Raw genomic sequence first — 27,402 nt, 5'->3', positions numbered from 1 at the left:
TTTTTATGATGCCAAAAAACATGGAAAGTTACCTATTTAATAAATACTTGACTGAATAACAGTGGACAGTATAATTTCTTTAAAGTTCTTTTTGGTTGTCTTTGAATAAAACTTGGGAGACTGTATTAATCATAGTTTTTAAGAAAATGGAAATTCTAAAAAATTAATTCCAGAAATATTTATTGTTTGCTATATATCTGTTTTTATACACAAAGGATACCAAGATTTTTGATGTGGTGATTACTCCCAAGAAGCTCAGTCTTAAATTAGATAAAGGCATGTGGTTTACATATTATGATTTAGTTAATGTGGTAAGATAATAATAGATATATAATGAAAGAAGAGAGTAACAGTATCTTGAAGTATCAATGATGGCTTTCCAAAGAAAATAACATCTCATTAGATTTTAAGAAAGAATGGGATATTCACCTGAAGGTCATGATCATTCCTGCCAAGGAATAGTGGTTCCTGGGACAGGTGTTTATTCTTCCCAGAACTTCATATTATAGCAATAAATAACCCTCACTTGTAGTGAAATATTTCCAGGTTAGGATGAGTACATCTGATTTCTAGTCCAAGCTCTGTTCCTGACTTTCTTTGAGTTTCTGGAAGATAACTTTTTCTCTCTGGGCCTCAGTGTGGACAGGATTATTACCAAAGTTTCTTTTGTGCTTGACAAGTCAACGTTATTGAATAAAGCATGATACTTAAGAGTACAGACTCTAGAGTCAAGCTAGACCTGTGCAGGAGTTCTGGTTTGACCACTTTCTTACCATGTTCACTTAGGGACGTTCCTTAGTGTTTCTGAGCCTTAGCATCCTTATGAGTAAAAGGAAAGTAGAATCAACCTCAGAGATTAATTATAAGGATTATGTAAGATAACGTGTATAAAGTGAACTCACGGACATATTTATTGGAGCCACTATACTTTCACCTGTAACATCTAGGGGGGAATTGGATCTGTTGGGGGCAGTTGAAGAACATGTAATATTAAGTGAGCTTTTGTGCTTCCTCAAATATGCCAAGTCACAGGTCACATAGCCTTAATATACTGATGAAGCTCCTGTGGGGCCAGTTCCTTGGGCATACCTGGCAGGTGAGGTTTATTAACACAGGGAACAGGTGAGGCCAGAGTTGTGACTTTGGGGTACTTAGGTTTACACTGTTCCATTTTCACCCAATGGCTGCTGGATGCTGGTGGTCAGATGGTTTCTGACGTGTAACTAAATCTGCTCAAATCTATGTCAAATCTCAAACATTTCCTTATTCCAGATCTTAAGTCACCCATATTAGATCTTCCCTGGCTGTCCTCCTTAAACAGTCACCATTGTTTGAGGCTCTTTTTTTCTTTTAAAATGTTCTTAGCACTCACCACTTGCAGATATCACTTGGTACTTAGCACTTAATTAGTTGTTCCCACTTTTATTGTCTGTCTCCCCATCTGGAATGTAAGCTCCTGGAAGGCAAGAAGTTTTTTATGTTTGTTTACTGCTAATTACCTACTGCTTTGATTAGTCATTGATACATAATAGTCATGTCAAATAAGGAAATGTCAACAAAAGTGGGTATAAATCAGGCAGTTGCCAGCATTTTAACCAAGGAGCATGTCGGGGATTATTTTATACCAGGAGACAGAAAGCTGTTAAAGAGTAAATGGCTTCTAAGTTATAGAGGTGAATTTGTCAACTGTGAGATTTTCTTTTTCAAAGTTGAAGAGGCCTATAAAATCCTGTTTCATGACAGACAGAGAATATGTCTTTATAAAGGCCTGTTTATGGAGAGTATCACTAAGGTTTAAAAACAAAAGGAATACTGGAGAAAATACGCCATGGCAAAATTCTTGACTCCTGAATTTCAGCCATTTGCATGGATCTGTGAAATTGCTGAAGACAGAAAAAAATAGGACAATATAAGTAGAATAAGGTAGAAAAAAATCATGTACAATAAACCCTATAATTATAAAATTTTCATTTGAAAAAGCAGACTATCCAGACTCAGGTACAGAGCAGTAGAAGTCATAGAGGGCTCTAGAATCTTTATATTTTTGATATTTAATGGTAATTTTAATGTATTTCACCCTGGCATTTTATACATTTGACCTTGGAAAAATATTTTCAGCTTGTCCATTTAAATATCCCTCTTTCTGTCACATTTCAGTCCTATGTGGCTTGATATGACTTGGTTTCATTTTTTTTAAGAGCAGTTTTAGGTTCATAGCAAAATCAAGAGGAAGGTGTAGAGATTTCTCACATACCCCTGCTTCACACATGTGTAAAGTTGCCCATATGGACATGTCATAATCACCCAAGTCTGTACTATGCTCTACCTATTCATCTTTCCCCCAAACCTCTGGCAACTGTTGATCTTTTTATAGTCTCCATCATTTTGTCTTTTCCCTCATATAGTTGGAATCATACAGTAGGTAGCTTTTACAGATTGGGTTCTTCTTTCACAGTAATATTCATTCAAGTTTCCTCCCTGTCTTTTTATGCTTGATAGTCATTTTTTTCTTAGAACTGAATAATACTCCATTGTCTGGAATCTCATTGTTTCCATTTGCATTTCCCTAATGAAATATGATGTGAAGCATCTTATTTAATTAATTAATTAATTAATTAATTTATTTATTTTTTGTCTTTTTTTTACTATTTCTTTGGGCCGCTCCCACGGCATATGGAGGTTCACAGGCTAGGGGTCGAATCAGAGCTGTAGCCACTGGCCTACGCCAGAGCCACAGCAACACCGGATCAGAGCCGCATCTGCAACCTACACCACAGCTCACAGCAATGCCAGATCGTTAACCCACTGAGCAAGGGCAGGGACTGAACCCTCAACCTCATGGTTCCTAGTTGGATTTGTTAACCACTGCGCCACGACAGGAACTCCGCATCTTTTTTTATATGCTTATTTGCCATCTGCCTATCTTCTTTGGTGAGGGATCTGTTAAGACCTTTAGCCCATTTTTTTAAATTGGATTGTTAGTTTTCTAATTGTTGAGTTTTAAACATTCTTTGCTTGATTTTAGAAAACAGTCCTTTATCAGATGTGTGTTTTGCAAATATTTCCCTCTAGTCTGTAGATTATCTTCTCATTCCTTTGACATTTTCTTTCATATAGCATATATTTTTAATTTTTATGAAGTTCAACTTATTATTTCTTTCATGGATTGTTCCTTTGATGTGCTATTTAAAAAGCCATTGTCATACAGTGGCTCGGTATGTGGATGTTCAGTTGTTCCAGCACCATTTGTTGAAAAGATTATCATTGCTCGATTTTATTGTCTTTGCTCCTTTGTCAAAGATCAGTTGAGTATATTTATGTGAGTCTATTGTGTTCCATTGATTTGTCTTTTCTTTTTGCAATAACATACTGTTTGGATTACTGTAGTTTTACAGTAAGTCTTAAATAGAGTAACATTGGTCCTCCAACTTTAATTGTCCTCAATATTGTTTTGGTATTCTGGGTCTTTTTTCTTTCCATATAAATGTTAGAATCAATTTATAAATATCATCAAAATAACTTGCTGGGATTTTGATTGAGATTTGCACTGAATCTATAGATCTAGTGGGAAGCACTGATATCTTGATAATATTGAATTCTTCTCTTCATGAACATGGAATACCTCTTCCTTTGATCTCATTAATCATAGTTTTACAGTTTTTCTTGGCCTATTTTATTATATTTATATCTAAGTATTGAATTTTTTGGTGCTAATTATTAAATAGCATTGTGTTTGTAGTTTCAAGTTCTGCTTGTCCATTGCTTGTATGTAGGAAATCAATTGAATTTATATAATAAATTTGTATCCTGCAATCTTGTTATAATTGTTCATTAGTTTCAGGTGTTTTTTTATTGTCTATTCTTTCAATTTTTCTACATAGACATTAATGTCATATGCAAAGTCACTTTTAATTCTTCCTAACCAATTTGTTTATCTTTTATTGCCTTTTCTTGTCTTATTTCATTAGCTATAACTTCTAGTTTAATATTGAAAAGGAGTGGTGAGAGGTGATGTTTTTGCCTTGTACCTGATTTTAGTAGGAAAGCCTCAAGTTTTTCACCATTAATATGATGTTAGTTGTAGGGTTTTTGTAGATAATCTCTATCAAATTGAGGAAGTTTGATAAACTACTTCTTGTTTACTGATGGCTTTTTAAAATCATGAATGGGTGATGAATTTTGTCAAATGCTTTTTCTGCATCTATTGAAATGATCTAGCATGTGGTTTTTCTTTTTTAGCTAGTTGATGTGATAAGTATATTAATTGATTTTAACATGTTAAATTAGCCTCATGTATCTGAAATAAATCCCACTTGGTTTACACTGAATTTGCTAGTATTTTATTGAGGATTTTTACATCCATGTTCATGAAAGTTATTGCTTTGTTGATTTCTTGCAATATCTTTGTCTGTTATTGGTACTAGGGTAATTTGGATCTCATAGAATGAGTTAGGAAGTATTCCTTTTGCTTTTACTCATTAAAAGATATTGTAGAGAATCAGTATACTTTCTTTGTAAATGTTTTATAGAATTCACTAATGAATCCATCTAGGCCTGATGCTTTCTGTTTTGGGGGATTATTAATTATTGATTCAATTTTTTAAATAGATATAAGACTATTCAAGTTTTCTATTTATTCTTGTGTGAGTTTTGGCAAATTGTGTCTTTCAAGGAATTGGTCAGTTTCATCTGACTCCTTGCCTTATTCCTGATCTTAAAGAATAAAGGTGTCTATAGATAACAACATCAAAAATATCTTGTTATCTGTAGATATCTTTATTCTTTAACTGGTTGAGAACTTATGAATTTCTGACCTTAACAGCATTAAGCCTCCTTTGGAAGAACAGAATCTAGCTCTGTTATTCAACAGTTAAGTGGCTCTTTGCAAGTTATTGAGGCTTTCCAAGTCTCTGTTTCTTTCTGTTAAATGGAAAAGTAGAATTTCTACTTTATACAAAGATTATAAGGACAAAATAAGATAATATAGATTTACAGCCCACTTTGCTAACACATATTAAGGACTCAACAACTGTGGGTCAAATAATAGAATGTACATAAAAAGTATCAAAAATTTTCCTCCACTTAAGATAAGCACATATTAAATGAAGATTTAGTAGGTTTCTGATGATTCCAGTGATAGCACTTAAAAAAATTATTTATTTGATAAAAATTGGGTCCAAGTAAGAATGTCTGTCCACAATCTTTTGGGAAAGGGCAATAGAATCAAAGTGTAATGCTCTATTTGTTTTTGAATTTCCTCTCCTTTTTTCAGATCTAGGAACCTGAAATTACCTTTCTTAAGACCTATTAAAATGAATTGGGTGTATCCTCAAAAATATTTTGAGAAAATTGAAATGATGAATAAAAGAAAAAAGATAACTATCAGCTAATTCCACACCTATAAAATGGATTTTTTTATAATGTAGCATACATGAATACAGAAAAATGTCGTGTCTAGTAAAATATTCAGTATCAGAGGAATAGTTTATGATTCATCTTTTATAATGCAGATGAAGCAGATTTAAGTAATTCTGTACATTGTTAGAGTCATAATATAGAATTGTATAAAAATAGTCTCCATTTTTATTAAGTTGGTATAAGTTTTACTAACAGATTCAATATACTATTCATGAATCTATGTATTCCACATGGTTAAAACAGGGCCTATTCAATTTTTTTTTAATTACTCAATGAATTTTATTACACTTATACAACAATCATCACAACCTAATTTTATAGCGTTTCCATCCCAAACCCCCAGCCCATCCCCCCACCTTCCCACCCCATCCCCTTTGGAAACCATAAGTTTTTCAAAGTCTGTGAGTCAGTATCTGCTCTGCAAAGAAGTTCATTGTGTCCTTTTTTTAGATTCCACATATAAGTGATAGCATATGATGTTGGTGTCTCTCTGTCTGACTTAGCATGATAATTTCTAGGTCCATCCATGTTGCCAGGGCCTATTCAGTGTTGATAGAGCTCATGTGATGTATGAAAATCTCAGAAGAAATGGGCAAATAAAAAAAAATAAAAAAATAGAACTAACTCTACTTCTGTTTTACATCGAGAAACAACAATTAAACTACTACAAATTATATTTCCCAGGGTCTTTGATTAAATCAGCAATTATATTTTTTGCACTTAATCAAATATATTGAGAAGTTTTCTTCCTTGGGGGTGGTAGGGGAATCATAAATGTGAGTGCCGATTTGTAAATCTCTTTATTGGAGAGTTGTGGTTAAGTGGTGTCAGTTTTAGTTCTGGAAATGAGATTATCTCTTAGTATATCTGATAGCCTGTGCTAATACAATGACAGAAACAGTAAAACAGAAATATCATATTTAAGGAAATTGTATTTTAATGAGTTTTAATCAGCTCTACTGCACATTGATCATGTCCCCTGATTAAAAATCATTGATCCAGAGACTTCCAATTTAAAATGGACTCTGCTATGAGCCTCTTCTCCAAATTTCCACTAAATACCTGTGAAGGCAAAAATATATGACACCTTAGAAGAATATAAAATTAAGACTGACAGGTAACTGTCAGAATCTGTAAAACATTAACTGGGAGCAAACTGAGCCAAGGAATGCAAATATTTATGCAAAAGAAAAAGCATTAAAGCGATTTATAAAATACTTCCCCAGCTCTGCACTCCTCCTCTTCCCCTGCCAGACACACGTAAACACTCGAAGGCTGCTCCTTCTGACTCAAACATGGCCCCTTTGCAGAATGGGTGCTACTTTTTGAGCATCCAGGTTATTTTTGTTCCTTCCTCATTAAATGAATACATTTATTTGGGGCACCTAAAAAACAATTTGCTAGAAGACAACTTGTATTTAGGATGGTAATAAAATTTGATAGCACCTTAGAAGATGAAATTCCCACAAGTAAATCACTAATGTACTTTACTAATGATTTAGGAATTTAGCTTTACATATGTATACTACTCCAGTTTAAAATAATGACAATCAAGAAGCAAGAATCAAAAGAGGAAATCAGCTGAGAGCTGTGCCTGTTATCCTGTCTTTCAGCTATTAAACTGAAAAGAGAATTTTTCACTAAGCAGGTGAGAGGGAGTTTCCGTTGTGGCTCAGCAGAAAGAAACCCAACTAGTATCCATGAGGACGTTGCCATGGCTGTGATATAGGCCTGCAGCTGCAGCTCTGATTCGATCTAGCTGCAGGTATGGCCCTAAAAAAAAAAAAAAAAAATATGAGGAGAGAAGAAGGAGAAGGATAAAGGCAATCAACTATCCCTTCCTTCAATTGGTAAATACAAAAGTTGAAAAAAATCCTACTGTCTTTTAGATTGAGGTGAGATTAATGTGACCATATATCCTGCCTTGTCTGGGAAAGCCCCAGTTTATCACTGTCATCCTAATATCTCATCTGGTTTCCTATTTGTCCTGAATTTTTTCACTTTTACTGAAATAGAAGTAGTATTATCAATGGTATCTTAATTAGTATGTGAATTGTGCTTTTATCTTCTGCTGTGGTCCTGTCTACAAGGGTGCAAGAGGAATATGCAATAATGAGTGTTCTTGCTTTAACATATAAATAAATATGAAAGGCCATCAGTGATAATACTTTTCTCTTGTCTTTACACTTTCCAGCTCTTCCTGTGAAAGAGCATACAAAGAATTCACTGATATAGTAGATAAGCTTGGATTGGAGGAACTAGGGACAACTAATCTAATCTGGGTGGTGGTAGGATAATTCAGTATGCTGCTCCTTTGGCTACTTGGTTCATTAGTCCTTTTTGCCATGATGATTGCTTGTTCCTTGTTTGTTTGGTTTTTGTTTTTTTTTTTTGCCTCGCCTGAGACATGTGGAAATTCCCAGGCCAGGGACTGAACCCATGCCTTTTATAAAGCACTGAATCATTCGTGAGAGGAATGTTAAGCACCTCTCAAAGAGCCCACCTTTTAATAATATCACCTTTGAAGCTTAGGATTTCAACATATGACTTTGGAGGGAACCACAAACATTGTTACCGTCATTTTTTCTTAATTTTGCTGGGTACTTTCCTTCCCTTTTTCTTACAGTTTTGTATTAATTTCTGCATCTCTCTCTCTTTTTTTTTTTTTTTTTTTGTCTTTTTAGGGCGGCACCCGTGGCATATGGAGGTACCCAGGCTAGGGGTCAAATTGGAGCTGTGGCCGCTTGCCTACGGCACAGCCACAGCAACGCCAGATCCGAGCCACATCTGCGACCTACACCACAGCTCACTGCAATGCTGGATCCTTAACCCACTGAGCAAGGCCAGGGATCAAACGTGCGTCCTCATGGATGCTAGTCAGATTCGTTTCTGCTGAGCCACGACGGGAACTCCCAATTTCTACGTCTCTTTCATGATGTCCTGGTATTCTTGAATTTTGCTTATACCATAGAGAGGGTTCTTATTTGCATTTCTTTTTTTTTGTTTTGTTTTTTTTGCATTTACCTGTTTCGTAAGATGTTTCTTCTGATATATACTTTTTTTTGTTTGTTTTTTGTTTGTTTTGTTTGTTTGTTTGTTTGTCTTTGGCCTTTTCTTGAGCTGCTCCCTCAACACATGGAGGTTCCCAGGCTAGGGGTCGAATTGGAGCTGTAGCCACCGGCCTATGCCAGAGCCACAGCAACACGGGATCTGAGCTGCATCTGCAGCCTACACCACAGCTCATGGCAACGCCGGATCCTTAACCTACTGAGCAAGGCCAGGGATCGAACCCGCAACCTCATGGTTCCTAGTTGGATTCATTAACTACTGTGCCACGATGGGAACTCCTGATATATACTTTTCTGAGTCCTGCATCATAACCTTCCTTCTTCATGTAGAATAATTTCAAAGGACTTGCTTTAGTTTCCTATTCTAGTTGTGACGAGTTACCACAAAATTTGTAGCTTACAGAAACCCAAATTTATTATCTTACAGTCCTGGAGTTCAGAAGTCCAAAATAGTCTCATTGGCCTAAAGGTAAGTTGTTGGCAGGTCTGGTTTCTTCTGGTGGGCCTTGCCTTTTCCAGCTTCTAGAGACCACATGCATTCCTTGGTTGGTGACCCTTTTCATGAATTGTTGCAACCCTTGCTTCCATTGTCACATCTACTCTGACCTAAGTCTGAAAGTCTTGCCTCCCTCTTAAAGGGAACTTTTGTGATTACTTTCTGGATATGATAATCCAGTATAATCCCCTCATCTAAAGACCCTTACTTTAATTACACCTGCAAACTCCCTTTTGCCATATAAAATAATATATTCAAAGATTCTTAGGGTTAACATGTGAATATCTTTTTTTGGAGGGGGGGATGGGAAGACATTATTCAACCTACCACTGGTTCCATATTGGTTTTGTGTTTTTGATCTTGGATATTTAGATAGGATGAGAATTCTAGTCTGGTGTAATGTCCTAAAATAGAGTCCTTACCTGAGTGCTTTCAAAATTCTTTCTCCAATCTTAAATTGAAGAACTGGTTGATAGGTATTTATATTGCCAGCTTTTTGACCCCAACATTCTGAGAAAATGGTGATTACCCTGAAGTGCAATTATAACGTAGGGAATTTTGTTTCCATCCTGGTTTGTTGCACATATCTACCACCAAGAGCAAGCTTTCTGGAGTTAATTTTCTGTTCTGTTTCAGCTCTTTTCCTCGCATTACTATAAATAAGGAAGGTCCTTTTTTTTCAAGTGGTTAAGTGTCATGATGATGATGGTGATGACAATTTTCTGTTCTGTTTCAGCTCTTTTCCTCGCATTACTATAAAAAAGGAAGGTCCGTTTTTCTTCAAGTGGTGAAGATCATGATGATGATGGTGATGATAAAGATAATGCTGACAATAATGACAGTAGTGGCTGCCACGTATTGAATGCTTATTTTAAGCTAGTCACCATGATTAAAGCTTTGCACATATTGTTTCACCTCCTCCTTCCCACTAACTCTTGAGGTAAGTACCGTTATTATCACTATTTGACATTTTAGAGAAAATGAAAGTCACAGAAAGAGTAATTAACTAACCTGAGGTCACATGGAGAGGAAATAGTAGAGCTGGGACAAAGGCTTCGTTTTCACAGTTTACTGTGGCAAAACTCTCTCTAGGGTTTTCTAGCACAGTTGTTTCAGAATGCTTTGCTGTGCATCAATATCTTTCCTCTGCCCTTGCAAATTGGGATTTGTGATCAGTGTTGTGCTTATATATCTTTTGTTACTACATTGGAAATTATATTGCTTTCCAGAGAGAGTGATTATGAGTTAGTTCTTGCAGTATTTCTGCTCAGTATATTCCTATTTGTTCTGTATTTAGCAGAATATGACTTCATGTTTTATAAACTGGGGATCACATTCTTTTCTAATTGCCAGTGTTGATATGTGCTTCCTCCCAATTTTATATTCTTTTGGTCATTTCAGTATACTGCAAGGGATAAACTGGCTTAGATGTTTTTATTCAAGATGTCATCATTCTAGGAAGTGCTCTAATCTCTCTTTTTGAAAAAAATTTCCTTTTAGATAGTGAACTTGCCATCTCTGTCATTTACTTCATTCTCTCAAATTTATAAAGATCTGTTGTTTAGAATCATTTTGGATCTTTTCTTCGTATGTCATAATTTACTTCTTTAGCCTGCTGATTCATGTCAACTTTGTTTAGATTAGTAGGTAACCTAGTTTTGATTTGGTTTAACACATTATTGAGAGATTTTTAATCAAATAAGCAAGAACTGTCTTTGTTGGGTTATGAATTGCAATCCCCTCAGTCTGCTTTTAAGACACCCAGCTAATTTAAATAGGCAAATAGGTTTTCTACTTATACTTCAGCATTTAAGGAAGATCAAATATATATCTGCATGTTATTTTGGAAGGTACTTTGCAGTCCTACATTTAAACCACAGCCCTGTCATTATTGCTTGTGTGGCATTAACTTTGATTTGTTCTTTTATATAAAAAACAAAGTTTGTTGAAGCAAATAATCTCTTCCTCCTTTAAAAATTGCCTAATTTTCAGTAGTAAGAGATTAAACTGCTAGATTTGGCCTCAAGTAAATAAATAGAAGTTGAACTCAGTTTCAACTTTTAATACTAGAAATCAAATGATAATAATGCAAGGACAAATCTTACTACTTAAGAAAATAACTTTATAACCCAACATTTCCCTTGAATGCCATAGAATCTGACTATAGGGGAAACCTTTGTTCTGAAAGCCCATGACCTTTCAAGGACAAGGGAGAAAAAAAGTGGCATCCAGAAAAAACACAATTCATTAGCACTTCTCAAGTTCTTATTAATACAGGTTTTCATTTTCCCTAAGAGCCCTTAAAATCTTTGCAGCAGAAGATATTTGATTAGTCGTAAAAGCATTTCACAACACACAGAGCTGATATAAGGGGACAGAGAGTCTAGGTGGAATTAAACCTTGGTAGGAAAGCTGAAATTTGTCGTCAGCTGTTCTTGAAGCTTAACACATTATAAATTTATGCATTGCATATGGCAAGTGAGACTTTCTGTACATAAGCATATTTTTCCTTGTGCAGAACAGAGAAAAATGTAAAGGAATAGCATAAGGAGAGTTTCTCTTGGTGATAAAAAATATACTTATTTTAAAATTAATATTTTGTGATAAAAAGAATAATAACTAAGATATACAACATCTTTCTTTAGTTATTACAGTTTTCTTTGTATTAGATTCATGAACTATTCTAGGATGATTGATGATTTCATGAGTCAGATAAAAAGAAAATCTTGCTGGAATGTATTTAAATCTCAGGCAAAATCTAAGCATACAAGGCCGGAATCTGGAAATGACAAAAGTTATGTGAGAGTTTACACTAAGATATATAAAGGACAAAAAAAAAAAAAAATCTATGGACCAGAAATAACATGCTGGTCAAAAAGAAATAGATATTTGTCATCAGTGCCTTGGGTTAATGAAAATGAGTAGCTGAGAGCTCCTGGGTGCATTTGATACCTTGGGGTCTTGCTGAGAATGCAGCTGCTGGTTCTATATATAGACTTAATTCTGATGCTGAGGGAATAAAAGCATACATACCATAGTAATGAGATTACTGGGACAGCTCCCAAATCGAGACAGCTGAGCCAAATCAATAAATGCATTTTTCTTCCCTGTAAAATTGCCGAGCTCATTAGAAAGACCAATACACTTCATGGTTAGACCTCTGGAACTCAGAGACTGTGTGTCAAGCTCTCTCTAGCATTTTGCAAATTAAAAATTTAAATGCAACAATGATTCCATACTATGACCACACCATCAGCAGTACAATTTCCCTGGGATAAGTGTACATATTTCTCTTTAAAATATCCCCTTATGCATTTTGGGCACATGGATTGGACGTAGTTTTTTGACTAGTGTGCTTGTCATAGGAGACCATATGGTACAGCGGAAAATGTAAGGATTTTTAAGTCATACAGATTGGAGTTTAGAATCCAAGCCACTCTGAGTATTAGTTGTATAATAACCTTTGTATATTCACTTAACTGTAGATTAAAACAAATTCTTTCCCCTTTGTAAAGCCATAACTTTAAAGAAGACAAAAGTGTAGAAGTAATTATAAGGAACTAGTTAATGATGTGGATAAATACTCAACTACAATAATTCTTGCCGCATTGTGTTTACACTTGAAAATAAAGTATTTAATAATAAAGAATTGCTTAAATAATATTATGTGTTTATACAAAGTATTATGTAACTTCTTATATAATAGTTTAAAGGATTATTTTTATGTAATGGAAGGAGGCTCAAAGTATATTATTATGTTAAAAAATGGAACTCACCTAGTATGTATGGTTTGTGTGGAAGGACACTATTGTATATTTGGTCATGTATACGCACAATACTCATACAATATTTATACTCACTCACGTACATGTCATTACATAGAACAGGACATCTAGCAAATTGTGGATAGCAGTAAGCAGTGTGGTTATGGATGAATCTTTTTTTCTTCTTGTTGCTTCTCTGTATTATTAGGTACTCTATAATAAACATAGCATTAGTTTTATAAAGAATAGAGTTAAGCAATAATATTTCACAAAATAACAAAAAAGACTGAGACTCTCAACCAAAGGAAGATCGTAGCACATAAATTGGTATCTTAAATTACTGACACAGAAATGCAGCCTGCTTTCTGCAAGAAATCCTGAGGCACCAATTACGAAGCCCAGTGTGTGAGAGGGACAGAACAGAAGACAGTCTGAAACTGAATCTGATTAAGGAGACACACAATAAATAGTCCAGAGTAGTCACAGACACTTTAAAAGCTCTGTCAAACCATAGTGAGGGATAGGCAATTTTGTAATAATAGACAAAGAGGGCACGTTTGTCTGGGGAAGCGTTTTAGTAGTCACATCCACTTCTATGGAGAAGCAGTAGAGTAAAATGGCTAAGTACAAGGTCTGACATCAGATAGGTGTGGGCTTAAGTCTTTGTTTCACCTTTATTCACCATGTGATCTTGTCACCTTCACATTTCTGAAATTTAGCTTCTTCCTCTGTTGAGAGGAAATAACAAGAATGATCATTATCTCAATCACAGTGAACACTAGGGGCTGTATTCTAAGTGCTGCTTGTAACATCCCCCTGGAGATGAAGGGAGACTTGTCTGTAAAGCATTTTAGCCTGGTGACCAAGAACGTAGTAAGTGCTCAATAAATGCAAATTCTCAGTACAGCTACAAGCATAGGAATGGTAATGCTTTATTTAACAACCATCATTTGCATCTATAATTCATACAACTCTATATTATAAAACAGGGAGAGATAAAAAGATTAATAAGATATATTCTCTGATCTCAGGGAATCTACAGTTTGGAGGGCGGGCCAGACATAGGAGGAAGTGCTGAATAAAGTTTTACTATAAAAGTGGCCAACCTCATGGTGCCAAGATGAACTTAGTCTGTTTAGGAATTCTATTCGAGTGTTGTCAAGGCGTGTCATCCGCCCCAGGATCTGAGAACAGTTGTCTACATAGACTGGGAAGGGGCATCTTTTAGCCCCATTTTCTAAATTTTTTTTTTTTTTTTTGGTCTTTTTGCTATTTCTTGGGCCGCTCCTGCGGCATATGGAGGTTCCCAGGCTAGGGGTCCAATCGGAGCTGTAGCTGCCAGCCTACGCCGAGCCACAGCAACGCGGGATCCGAGCCGCGTCTGCAACCTACACCACAGCTCACAGCAACGCCGGATCGTTAACCCACTGAGCAAGGGCGGGGATGGAACCCGCAACCTCATGGTTCCTAGTCGGATTCGTTAACCACTGCGCCACGACGGGAACTCCCCAGCCCTATTTTAATATAGAAAAAATTGTACCAAATATTTAACTTGTGTTTTGAAGATCATCGTAGAGTTTGTATACCTCATATGACAAAGCTAAGTCTGAAGGTCAGAAACGTTAGTGTGCTCTGGCAAGGTAAGAACATTATTTCATTGCTTTGTTTCTCTTGAACAGACATAATGCCTCAGATCACACCTTTTTTTTTTTTTAATAATAAAAGCACTTTCTTTTTCTGAACATGAAAAAATGCTCTCTATTATTATAAGTGACTTTGAAGTTTTTAAAAAATCACATTATTTTGTGTTTGGATTTTTCTCTTAAACTTCTCAAGGTATATTTCCAGTCTTTTGAGTCTTTCAGCAGTCTTGTGTGGTAGCAGAAAGCAGTGTTATTAGTTTCATTTTGCTGCTGATGAAGATGAGATATCTAAAAGTCAGTGACTTTCTTCAAAGTCATATAAGGTGATAGAATTGGGCTCAGGACCTAGGACTTCTAATTCTTAGCCTTAAATTGTTTTATTTCTATTATACTCAGAAACACTTTAAGACATTTTATAAGGATGAGTTATATAACTTTATATATGAAGTTATTACATTAAAAGAGGGCTTTTAATTTTTAGGCTGGGAGAGAGAGGCTTTGTGAAAAGGTCATTCTGATAGTACATAAGCCTGACCTGCAGTCCACTCCTAACACTGATTGCCTCCTGGACTGTATATACAACCAGATCATTCATCTCCAGAGGCAATATGCATGCACAGAAGAAAATTTAAAGCAATCCGCAATCTTGCCGGACCAAAGATTTAGAAGCAAAGAGACACCCCTAGTTTCTGTAATGTGCTAAAGCACTCTGGTAGCAGAGTGGAGACTGATGATTCAGTAATTCGATATTTATTAAAATATTCTTTCTTGTTTAACATTTATGAGTATGGCCTATGAAAACAAAACTAAAATTGCTTCTCAAAAGAGTGCAAAGCACATGTTAAAGGACTTTGCCTAGTGAATAATGAATAAAGCTATGGAACATTTGGCACCTATATTTGGATACAGAGAGACTAGAGTATTATTTCTCATATATTTGGCACATGGGGGGAAGATATAATTTCTACTCATAGGACTTAATATGTCTATACAATTAAAAAAGAGAATAATAAACTTCCATTCCCCAAACTTTAATCATTTGAGGAAAGTTAAATAATTTATTCCAGAGGAAGACTTGCTAATAACCTAAGAAACCTCATATAATCTAATGCTAATTTTTAAATTATTTGATATAGTCACACTATTGCTTTATAAAATTTTGAAGTTAGTCTCTCTGGTGATTAATAATAGAAGTGGGTTCTTATATCACTGAAAAATAGCAAAGATTAAAAAAGTTTAAATGCCATATACAAATACTTAAGAAAAATTATATAAATATAGAAAAGCATAAAGAAGAAAATAAACATTTATGATTATACAAAACACAATTATTTTTAACATTTTGGTGTATTGCCATCAGGTATCTTTTTTTTCCCCAGTTGGAATTTTTAATGTATTTATATCTCTCTACATGTGTTACTTAAAATTTTGTATTTTTATAGAATGAGAGATTATATTGTACATGCTCTATTACATGATTTTTTTTTTTCTCTTAACATAGAGACTTTTCTTCTCAGATTTTTTTCCTAGTAGAAATAAGAGCAGATAACTAACTTTGGGGATCTTGATGTATAAGACTAACCAGGTCCATCAAAAATAGACGGTTCTTTGAATTCTCTGTTTTTCTCTTTCATGTGAATTTTTTGCATTGCAATTTATGTCAAATCCACGATGGTTTTAAAGAATTGTCCCTCAGATATATTTAAGTAAAATTGACAATCTATAGAGATAAGCTACGTTTATCCTATGGGTCAAACATCATTTCACATGTAAGGGGACAGGCATCCCCTTTAGAGGAGTGTAGACAACACCATATGAAAAGCCATTTCCTGTGTGGTTAACTGATTCTCTAATCCATCAATTGTTTGCCTGGACTGTCTTCCTTTGCATGACTGCACTGTTTTTCTTCTGGGTGAACTTGTGTTTATTCTTCCTCACTCAGCTAGAACTTTTAAAAAAAAAAAAATTGGGCCGTACAGTTCAAGAGTAGAGTTTTTGCTGTGAGAAATCAGTTAGTTTGAATTTTCTTTGAGACCAATAATTGCAAATATAGAGACATCTTGGAGTCAGGCAAACCTGGGATCCAGTCTTGACTCTGCTACTTAAAAACTGGTTTACTATATATTTACCCTCCTGTGGATCAGACTTTCATCTTTCAGGTGGGAACATCTACCTTGAAACTTATGTGAAGATTAAAAAGTGGGTATTCTCAGTCCTTAGTAAGTTGTACTCATTGTAATTATTATTTGGGGCTTTATGGTCTGTCTATGGAATATTCTCTCTCTCTCTCTCTTTCTCCTCCTGTTCCTTTCCCCCCACCCCATACTGGAGTTGACTTCTACTCAGCAGAAGCCCAGTTCCCAAGAAGGAACAGTATGGGCCATAGAAAGCATGTCTATTTAGACTTGTTTGCACCAGAAAAGTTTTCCTAGCTGAAGGCATCAAATTTAAGAGGTTCCAAACAGGCATTTAGGAATAGATCACAGTAAATCACAAATGTTCCTTTACCTAGCTATGGCATTGTATGTATCTTCTTCATGGTTAGCAGCGGCTGAGGATCCACTTACTAAATTCCAAGACCCTCCTTTTCTAGAGATAAATCTAATGGAATTCTGAGATTTACCACATGGGCTAGACAGTTTTTTCAAAATTCTGCCCTAGAGCATTTTTCCCCTCCCTACTCTTTCTGAGGAAATTTCATGACTGTCATGGCTTCATTTTTCATCTAAATGATTATTTCTAATTTTCTTTCCCAGCCAGATACTTCTTCTAAATGTAAGGTCCTTTATCCAACCACCTATAGATATCTCCATGTATATGTCTCATCATTACCTTGAATTTGACATACAAACAAAACTCATCTGCTGTTCCCCTAGATGTGGTATCCTCTGGCATTCCCCGTTTCTGTGAGTGGCATAGCTGTTCAATTAGCTGCAAAAGTCAGATTACAGGAGTACCTTTGACATCTTCTTCTCTTTCTTCCTCCCTATTCCCTGAATCGTGGAGTCTTGCCTATTCATCATGTCTCAGATTAAACGCTCTCAGATTCCTCCCACAACTCTGATCTATGTTAACATGGTCTCTCACTGGACGACTATGTAGTAGCCTCCAAAACGGAATCCCCTATTTTGCTTCTTGGTGCTTTCTAATTCTCTCTACACACAGTAGCCACTCTTTAATACATACAGACATGGTTAAAATTACTCTAGATTTTCCTCGCTTAAAAATTTTATAAATATGGGAGTCCCTAACATGGTTAATAGATAGGACAGCTATATTATTTATTATCTAAAGTAGCACACATCTGAAAGTGAAAGAGGGGTACTATTTATAATTATACCAATAATTTTACTTTGGGCAATAAAAGTAAAATGGGAGAATCTGAGGGATTGTACCTCATATTTCTACTTTATATATTTCATAGTCCCATTGTGCCTTATATTCCTACTTGTATGTGGTATATAGTAAGGTCCATAGATATTTATTATGAATGAATGAATGCAGTATAATTAAATAATACATAATATAATTCTTATAATATTTGTCTTTCCTACAAGAATGTTTGTTTCAGATAAACAGTGTCCACGCCAGCATGGAACACAGTGTTTTGCACATTCACTGCTGTCCTAGAGCCAGCTAGTTCTGGTCTGCAAATGCAGGTTATTAAATTTTCATGAATTTTATGAGCCAGCTGTTAAATAGAACTATTGTTAAAATTAAATTGTATAAAGTTTCAATTAAATAACTCATAGTAGAAAAAGAGTCAGTAAAAACTCACTTTTACATTACTTCCTAATTATTTTTCCTTATTTTCTTGTATCTTTTGCTCTTGAGATAATGTATGAATATTGTACCTGCAAGGTTGCAATACTACATAATGGTATGCTACCATGCATCTCTTCTTTGCATTCAGTGATCCCTGTAGGTGCCTTAAAATCAGTCATGGTGGAAGTATTTGCACCATGGAAACCAGAAACCATTACCATGTATTATTTTGTTGATCATTTAGACTTGGGAAAATGATGAAGAAAATATTAAGAATGCAATGTTAAACTAATTGTCTGTAGCCATTTTATTGTCATTGAGACCAGAATCAGAGGTATTATTCCTCTAATATTTGGAAATTATTAACTGATTCATTAAAAAAAAAACATTGCTCATGGTGGTGATTAATGAATGAAGCTCTGACATATATCACCATTGTGTCATTTTCCCTCATATTTGTTAATACGGACAAAATCATCCACCAACATTTATGTCACAACAGCATAATTTAGACAACAATCTAATTTGTCAGTGGCAACTGTAGGTTGACTATGGATATGAAAGTTAGGCAAAAATCAAGGAAATATATTCAATGATAATTAGTTGGCAGTTTAGAGTCTACAATAAAGAGCACTGCATATTTTATTATTTGTAAATTGCTGCCTCACACCTTTAAGTCAGTTACATTTATTTAAAAATTGATAGTTGTATACATATATCCATGCCATATTTTCAGAGAGTTGATGGTTAAATATTTACTGATATATCACTGCTCACAGTAGGAACTCAATAAATATATGAAGGAATATACCACTGACTCACTCTTTTACACGCCCCCTTTCTTCTTATATAGCATATCTCTAATAAGAATAATGAGATGTTGGAGTGACTGAGAGAGTGAAGATTTTGGGGAAGGGCAGGTGCCTTATTATTTTTCATTATGTCTGTATTTTATGAAGAAATACTGGTCCTCAGTAGCTTTTCTTCTAAATCTAATTTGGTCTGTCCTGTCTGTTAATAATTAGAATTTCAACTTGACACTGGTATGATGTATCTTAATCTTGGTTTTTGGTTTTGTTAGTTTTGTCTTTTTTTCTCACCTGCAGTTTTGAATTGTTAATGTTGTTGTTCTCCTTTGCATGTGAGAAATGTGTTCCTCAGAAGCTCTCTCTTGTTGGAAGATAAGTTGTTTTCTCCTTTCATTCACTTCAGTAATTTCCCTGTGAACCATTTGATCTGTGCATTCATAGCCATTGTTGAGTAAACTTCCTCCGTGTTAAGGTTCTCAGCTTTGTCTCATGCTCAAAGGATGATGGATGCTGTTTACTCAGTGAATTAAAAAAGCTGCTTTAATTATTTTATGCAGCCTATGCATGTGTGACAGCGTCACCTTCTTCTATGAAGGAAAGGGAAAAAAATGCAGTGAGCCCATCCTTGTGCTTTATTCATCCATAATAACTTTAGAAATATGCTGTTCATTTATTCATATAATTCGAGTATAAAAATCTACAAAAGAAATAAAAATTTATTGTGTATTTTGCCTTAATGACATACATTTTACATAGAAGGCTTTAATTAATTCTCGCATTAATCCTGTAAGCAGATAACTATTGCTGCCTTTTGTATATGAGGAAACTGAAAACTAAAAAGATTATACACTGACTCTGAGATAGTGGCAGAAGCTGGATTTGAGCTCAAGTCTGTCTTTAAAGACTGTTCTTCCCATAATAGTGGCGCTATTTTGTTGTTGCTGGTCTTTAAAATATCAAAATTTACTTGTAGAAATGACAGCATAGTCAGTTTTACCACTGTTCTGGTACCCACCAAGGAACAGAATGCAGTAGGAAAAAGCTTCTAGAGAAATCAAGAGAGAGATTTAAAGTCTCTGTGACCTCTCAAGTCTAGGTTTTTGGACAGGCCATTTTATCTTTTTTTATGCTTTAGTTTTCTTCTTTTCAAAATTGGGTGGAGAACTAGAAGATCCACTCAGTTTCATTTTAATTGTAATACTATTAAATTTTCTTTGCTTGCAGTATTCCTCCTAGAGAAATACTAAGAATAATTTCTTCATACAGAATATCTTTTAAAATAATAAGTAGACATATCAAACTTCAGAATAATACAAGAATTGAAAAATGTTGGCTGCCCTTTAGAGACAAAGGACTGATTACATTTTGCCCCAAATTATGTTAGAACAGCATTTTATCATTGGCATCTTGCTTTGAGTGATATTAGGCAGCTGTTGACCTAGGCACGTGGTATTTTCCCTTGACTGAAAGCAGACCATATGAGTGTCCCGTTTAAAACATCTAAACAGGAATTGCGGTTTTCACTATGGATGGTCAAAAGGTCAAGATGGTGATGGGGCTGTGTCTTCCAAGGATTATTACCATGGTTACAAATGCTTCAGATGATACATTTAATGGAGAGCCAAGTGCCTTCTGTTTTGGAGCAGCTGGGATGCTCTGACAAGGGCATGACCTGAGGCTGGAAATGCAACCTAAAGCCATCAGCCCCTATTGAAATAAGGGATTGCCTCTAAAGCTGCAGAGTCAAATGCTGTCTCCTAGAATTCTGCAAGGATCAATTAATCAAAGGAAGCAGGACAGGTCACCCAGGGTGAGCTCAGCAACCAGAGATTCTGCTGCAGTTAATTGATTTTAAAGGCAATAAAATATTTATTGTAAAATATTTTTATCTGTGTCATAGGAATTATATTTTCTTCTACTCATTGAATCATAGATTCTTATCATACCCATTGTGTTAATCTCTATGATATTCCTAATCAAATGCCTAGTCAGAAATTTCAGTCATCTTCAGTTTATATTCATCCTATATGAAGCTAAATTCATGAATTTTTAATACTGTACTTGACTCAGGATTATGTTTTTGTGTGTTATTTTATTTTGTCTTCATAACAACCTTATGAGGTGTACATCGTTATTTTCCCTATTTTAGAAATGAGGGACCTGAACCTTAGAGTTTGTGTCCAGGTACTCACAGGTAGTAAGTGGTGGAACCAGTATTTCCACATGTCTGCCTGACTCTATACTGCATCCTCTTCCAATATCTCAGTCAATGACCAATTCTGTTACTTCTCCCTCTTTAATATTACCTGATTCATTCTCATCTCCATTTTTCCAAGGCCATTGCTGTAGCACAGACCTCCATCAACCTTCACTTGGATTATTGCAAAAATTCTCTTAAAGGTATATATACTTACAGACTACCCTGTATTAGAGTGATCTTTATAAATATACAAAATACAACTCTGATCAGATTACTTCTCTGCTTAAAATCTTTCAGTCTTCTGCATATCCTTTAATACCAAACTCCTTAGCTTAGCAATGGTATGCTTTATAATCTAACCACAGCTTGTTTTTACTATCCTGTATCAATTTTCTTGCTACTTTCCCTAAGAACATTCCTTACTCTCATCACAAAGTTCATGAATGTCTTGCCCTTCCCTGAACACAACAGACACTTCTACTTTTTCATGTATTTGGGCACTGATTCTTGAGGGGCTATGAGAGAGTAAGTAATGCCAGGGTTTGGTGCTTTGTTAGAAGCAGAGTGAAGAGGGCATATTTTATAGTATAACAGGAAAAAAAACTCAAAGTATTTTTGTTTGTTTGTTGTTTGTTGCTATTTGCTCACATTTAAAATTACAGGAAAGTTTATGAGTTACTGCACACTAATACCCACCAAAGGTCAGGGCTTTCTGTTAAGCCCACCATCACAGTGCCTGCCATCAGAAGCTGTCTGCATGGCAGTGGGCAGCCGAGGCAAGCAATTTTTCAAAGCACACACTGGAAGGATGCACCGTAGTGGATCTTCTTAAGATCAGCAGTAGAAGCCTTCAAGAGCTAGTGACTAAATGTATAGAACTACATACATATCACTGAAAGCTGTTCACCAATCCATTCTGTTTTCAGGAAAGTTTAAAATCTTATCATACTATTGGGTCAAATTTAAATGTAAGGTGCTTAAATTTATTTCTAGGAATTTTATGTTTCTCCAGCTATATAATTCTAACAGTAAAACATAACCTTTGAGTATTATTTAGAATATTCGCACAATAATATTTCTTTAAAATATATTTACAGTTATGCCTTGATTTATTATTATGGCAGTAAATTTTTCTAGAGTTAATAATAAAAAACAAAGTTAATAATGACAAGCTACTTTAACTCTGCACTGTTTATTGTATCATCCCTTTTGGATAACATCTGCATGTTTAAATTGGATGAGTTATTAAATATATTTCAGATAATCACTCTGTGGATAATTTTTCCATTAAGGAGCTATAGAGAATATTATCTACAGAATAATATTCAGCAAGCACAAGTAATTATTATGTTAAATTTTTCTTTCTTTTTTTTTTTCTAGGGCCGCACTCACCGAATGTGGAGGTTCCCAGGCTAGGGGTCCAATTGGAGCTGTAGCCACTGGCCCATGCCAGAGCCACAGCAACTCCAGATCCAAGCCGCGGCTGTGACCTACACCACAGCTCAGGGCAACGCAGGATCCTTAACCCACTGAGTGAGGCCAGGGATCGAATCTGTAACCTCATGGTTCCTAGTCGGATTCGTTAACCACTGAGCCATGACGAGAACCCCTGATATTTTTCTAAATGAAACTAAGTGTGAATCTAATAGAAGATTATACAGTGTATATTAATTTATTTGTACATTGATTTTTCCCACTCCATATGCTTTTAAAAAGAAGTTAAACCTCAGTGATGATAATTTTAAGTAAATCCATTCTGCCATTTGTTTTCTGAAAGTGAGAAAGACAAACTAATTTTGTGGAATTACCATCCCCCGCATTCATGCATCTAAGTCCTAACCCCCAGAAGCTCAGAAAGTGAACTGATTTGGAAATATAAGTGTTTTAGATGTAATTAGTTAATATGAGGTTGTACCTAGTCCAATATGACAGGTGTCCTAAAAAGGGGACATTTGGGCACAGGCATGCATACAGGGGGAAGGCCATGTAAACAGTGAAGGTGGCCATCTATAACCCATGGAGAGAGGTCTGGAACAGACACTTCCCTCAAAGTCATCCGAAGGAATCAACCCTGCCAGCACCTTGATCTTGGACATCTAGCCTCCAGAATTGTAAGACAATACACTTCTGCTATTTCAGCCATTCCATTTGTGGTACTCTGTTTTGGCAACTCTAGAGAGCTAGTAGTAACCTCCTACACAGGAAAGAGTTCTTAGGACTTCTTACATTTGTACTGGATATTTATCCTAGATTTTGTGTAATATTCTTGAACTCATCTTTTCATATGTACCTTGAAAATTCTAGAAGATTCACAATGTTTCATCATCTCTCCTGCGCATCCTAAGTTGTCCTGTCTACCTGAAAGTGGTGCAAAAGTCCTTTGTTATGACATGGGCTCATTTGTTTGGGGAACCATGCTCAAGTGTTCATTTAGTGGCTGAAGTGGTTCCTAGGCTCCTGGGTGGTCTGTCCCAAAGTATAGGGCTTCATCAAGAGAGAAATAGTTTTAAAGATGAGCCTCTGGCTTTTATATGCCCTTGCTCATAATTGTATTCACAGTATTGTATATTGTATTCTCCGAACTCTTCCTACAAATCAAATCAGACAGTGTTACAAGCATCCTTCTCAATGTTTCTATTTTAATTTCAACTTTTCCACCTAAATAAAAGTTTGCTGAATTCTGTTGGGTTTACCCCATCTTTTAAAGCAAGGTGGGTGGAATATATTGTATTCCAAAATTAGTATTGTCAAGGTTCATAAATGTTAAGGTTGTATTAGTAACTTGGAGAAGCTCATTTGCCTGAAAGTGTGAATATTGAAAACATGAGATAGCATATTTATGGGTCTCTATAATTGGATCTATATAATTATTTACTGTAGGAAACGAGGCAGCATCCCACAGGAATTGCCTCCTTTGGAAAAGTATTTCAATAGTCTTTTCTTTTTAGAAATTATTGAGTTATTTTTGAAAGTCACTCCTGAACTTTAAATACAACTGTGTCTAAAAATGACAAGCACTTTCTATTCAAGATGTTCTTCTATCCAGAAACTGGAGTTGCTGTTCTAAATATCATCCTCTTTACAGAATACTTCATTACAAAATGTGCAAAACATTGTTTTGTTTGTTTTCTCAAGAAAGCTGCTTTATTCATTAAGAAAAGTCTGTTTCATAAAATTTCATAAAGATACATCCTGTATGATTCCATGTATGTAACATTTGTGAGATAACATAAGGATGAACAGATTAGTGATTGCCAGGGGATAAGGGATGGAAGAGGAGCTAGGCCTAGTAATAAAAGGTAACACAAAGAAATCTTGCAGTAATGGTTACAGTTGAGTGTCTCAGTTTCAGTGTGAGGAAGGCATGCATGTGATAACGTTGCAAAGATACACACACACACAGACACAAATGTATGCATTTGTTTAACTGTTGAAAGATAAGCTTTATAAATTGTATAAATGTCCTGATTTTGATTTTATAGTATAGTTGTGTTAGAAGTTAATTTTAACTGGGAAGGGGTGCACAGAGTTTCCTTGTAGATTTCTTTGGAACCTCTTATGAATCTGTAATTTTTTTCAAACTAAAAAGTTTAAAAAAATTGAACCTATGAAAAGAAAAAGTATTTGAACTTTATGCATTCCTTATCTTTTTTAGAATTCTGTATGGAGACGGCTCTAACTCCTCATTTCACCTAGATTCCTCTATGCCACTTTCATGTTCCCATCCACCAGGAGTTGCTATTTCTAACTTGTGTAGGATTCTTAGGAGTTATCAGATTTCTTTAATTGGGCCAAGAGACCATTTAAAGCACAACTAAGGTTGAAGTAGACTCTTTACAAAAACAGGGTAGCCTTTTCATTCAAGAAGACCTGCTTAGGAATTCCTGTTGTGGCTCAGCAGAAACAAATCTGACTAGTATCCATGAGGACACAGGTTTGATCTCTGGCCTTGCTCAGTGGGTTAAGGATCCAGCATTGCTGTGAACTGTGGTGTAGGTCACAGACGTGGCTCAATCTGGCATTGCTGTAGCTGCTGGATCTGTGTTGCTATGTAGGGGTTGAATCAACCCCTAGCCTGGAAACTTCAGGTGCTGCAGGTGTGGCCCTAAAAAAAAAAAAAAAAAAAAAAAAAAAAAAAGGAAGAGGAAGAATACCTGCTCAATTTTTAACACATAATAAAGATCCTTGGAAGTTACTATGCATGCTGATCTTCCGTATTACCTCCTGCAGTTATAGGTTATAGAAATGACTTCAGTTTTTTCAAACAATGGATTTAGCACAGGGAATTGGATACTTACAAAATCATTTGAAGGGCTGAAGAAGCAGAAATAAGGGGATATTATTGACTGTTTAGAATCAAAGATCAGAAAACTGTGATGCTACCCTTACGGCAGCTGCCACTGCCAGTGAACTGTGAGTAGGCAGTTACATGTGTGATCCAGCACTTACAAACTTTGATGTCTACGAGAAATCACTTGTCCTCTGCCACAGATGTGGGTTTATGGTCTCTGGCTCCCCTCTATCATCCAAACTTTCTAAATTACATCTCGTTATTGACATCTAGTTCTCATTCAGAACCTAAGCTGAGGGCGCTAAGAGAAATATATCATTTAGACTTCTAGCCCCAGTGAAAAGAGTATGCACACAGAAGCAGATGGGAATGAATACCAAGTGCCAATAAATGATAACCTTAGGATAACTTTCCTTCAAGTACACAATGTATCCAAGTAAGATTCCTGGGAACACTCACTTTGGAAACCCAGTGTTTTTGTGATTCTTGATCCCTATGGAAAGACAAGTGCCTCTTTTATCTATGCTGTATGGTACTCTTATCTCATATATTTCTCTTTGTTCTCTTTCATAGTCCAAGTCACATTTCTCTCCATTCTCTACAAATTATCCATTATGCCTTCTGTAATTAAACTTTATTCCATTTCACTGTAATTAAACTGTATTAGAGCCTCACTCATTCCCGCTAATCTTACCTTTGAGCTTTGTTCAAATTGGCTCTTCTAATTTGTACCCTTACACATCACTATCACCGACTTTCTTAATACCTCTTATTCACCAAAAACTTTGTTACAGGTGCAAAGCTCCTACTGTCCTTCCCATGTTGTTCCATTATTCTTCTACACAGATACTCCTTAGTTATTATAGATTATTTGTTCCTTCCATATGGACCATTCCACATAGTCTTCCCATATCCTGATTATAGTCCTGACTGATTTAACTTAAGATCATAAATTCAACACTCAGCTTAAATAGTATAGTACTTAATTAAGTTATCTTAGTAATTTTTACTAAATATTTTTCTGTAATATTTATTTCTCTAGTTCCTAGACCCACCATTCTTTTCCCATTAGTCCCTTCCTGCCTTTGTCTTATACTCTATTCAACTTAGAACTCATGGCCTCATCACTTAGAATATGCCTATACAAAAAATCACCGAGTCTTTTTTCTTCTTATTCCATTATATTCATTTAACGAAGTTCCAACTAAGAGTTATTATGCAGGTCTTTATGTTTGGGATTGTGTAGCACTAAAACATACTAATTGGTACCTTTAGAAAACCATGGTCTACAACTTCAAGGGCTTCCCAACTGCGTCACGATCCCTCATGTTTCTCAAGTTGCCTTTATGCCCAGTTTCTCAGAAGCTATATCAAGCATTCATCATTCTTCTCAACCCTACTGTGCCATTTTATCATGTAACTTGACTTCAGTTTTAGAATAAAACCTTAAAGTTTTTAAATGGGAAAGTTTTATTACTTTTATGACATCTAACTCCCTACTTATTTACCTTCTCATTTTTCCTTGTTGTCAGCATCCCTGAGCTCTGGACTATCTTCTGTTTCAGTCTTTTCAGGGACATCACTTCAACCATTTCCCTCTGTCTTTTGTATTTTCAGCATCTACTCTTACTCTAGGTCTAGTGTCTGCTCGAGTCTATCCAATCTTTAAAGAAAATAAATAAATCTTCCTTGATCTCAGTTTATCCTTCAAACATTGTCTTGTCTTTTTTTAATTGTCATGCTTCTTTATACATGTGTATTTCACAGTATTTCAAGTTGTACTATATACACCTTGGTTGGGAAATGTGTTTCTCAGAGAATCTCTAGATGGAGTGAATGGGGTTTATTTCTGAATTCCTAACAATTAACTTTCCTAGCTTCTTTGGAAACCTTGATGCTAATTATTGCTTTGTAATAAAGCTCACAGTGTCTGTTACTTATTTTGAAC

General features: G+C 35.4%; 1 long non-coding RNA gene across 7 annotated transcripts in view; it reads left to right on the top strand.

The window, feature by feature from the left end:
• The window catches only part of LOC146396455 (uncharacterized), a 548,277-nt gene that overhangs the window by 286,891 nt on the left and 233,984 nt on the right, over positions 1-27,402 (top strand). For all 7 annotated transcript variants that reach the window (XR_014828389.1, XR_014828385.1, XR_014828388.1 and 4 more), the window contains exon 4: positions 9,719-9,922. This is a non-coding gene — a long non-coding RNA (uncharacterized LOC146396455). The remainder of the gene's footprint in view (positions 1-9,718; positions 9,923-27,402) is intronic.

This window comes from Sus scrofa, chromosome 14 (genome assembly GCF_054392235.1).
Source record: "Sus scrofa isolate SSC_HxYL_T2T_F1_AM1 chromosome 14, Sscrofa_HxYL_maternal_Yorkshire_Landrace_v2.0, whole genome shotgun sequence".
Classification (NCBI taxonomy): domain Eukaryota; kingdom Metazoa; phylum Chordata; class Mammalia; order Artiodactyla; family Suidae; genus Sus; species Sus scrofa.
Note: the sequence above shows the minus strand (reverse complement) of the source record. Positions and strands in the feature narration are given on the sequence as shown.